This window comes from Gavialis gangeticus, unplaced genomic scaffold (assembly GCF_001723915.1).
Source record: "Gavialis gangeticus isolate Ggan-Ray unplaced genomic scaffold, GavGan_comp1, whole genome shotgun sequence".
In the NCBI taxonomy this organism is placed as follows: Eukaryota; Metazoa; Chordata; order Crocodylia; family Gavialidae; genus Gavialis; species Gavialis gangeticus.
Genome location: NW_017729006.1, coordinates 14,938,774 through 14,939,013, shown reverse-complemented (window position 1 = coordinate 14,939,013; position 240 = coordinate 14,938,774).

Genomic DNA, 240 nt, shown 5'->3' with positions numbered 1-240 from the left:
TCCCTCCTTCTTTTTCTTTGTTACACCAAGTAGTTGGCTGGACCAGACAACCTGCCTCCCTTTATTTCTCTGGGGGTGTTGTTACACACTCCTCTTCATAGTTCCTAGGGTTGGAAGGGATCTGAGCAGATCGAGTCCGACCCCCTGCCATGGGAGGAAAAAGTATTGGGGTCAAACGAACCCAGCAAGGTGTATATCTATCTTCCTCTTAAAGATCCCCAGGGTAGGAGCCAGCACCAC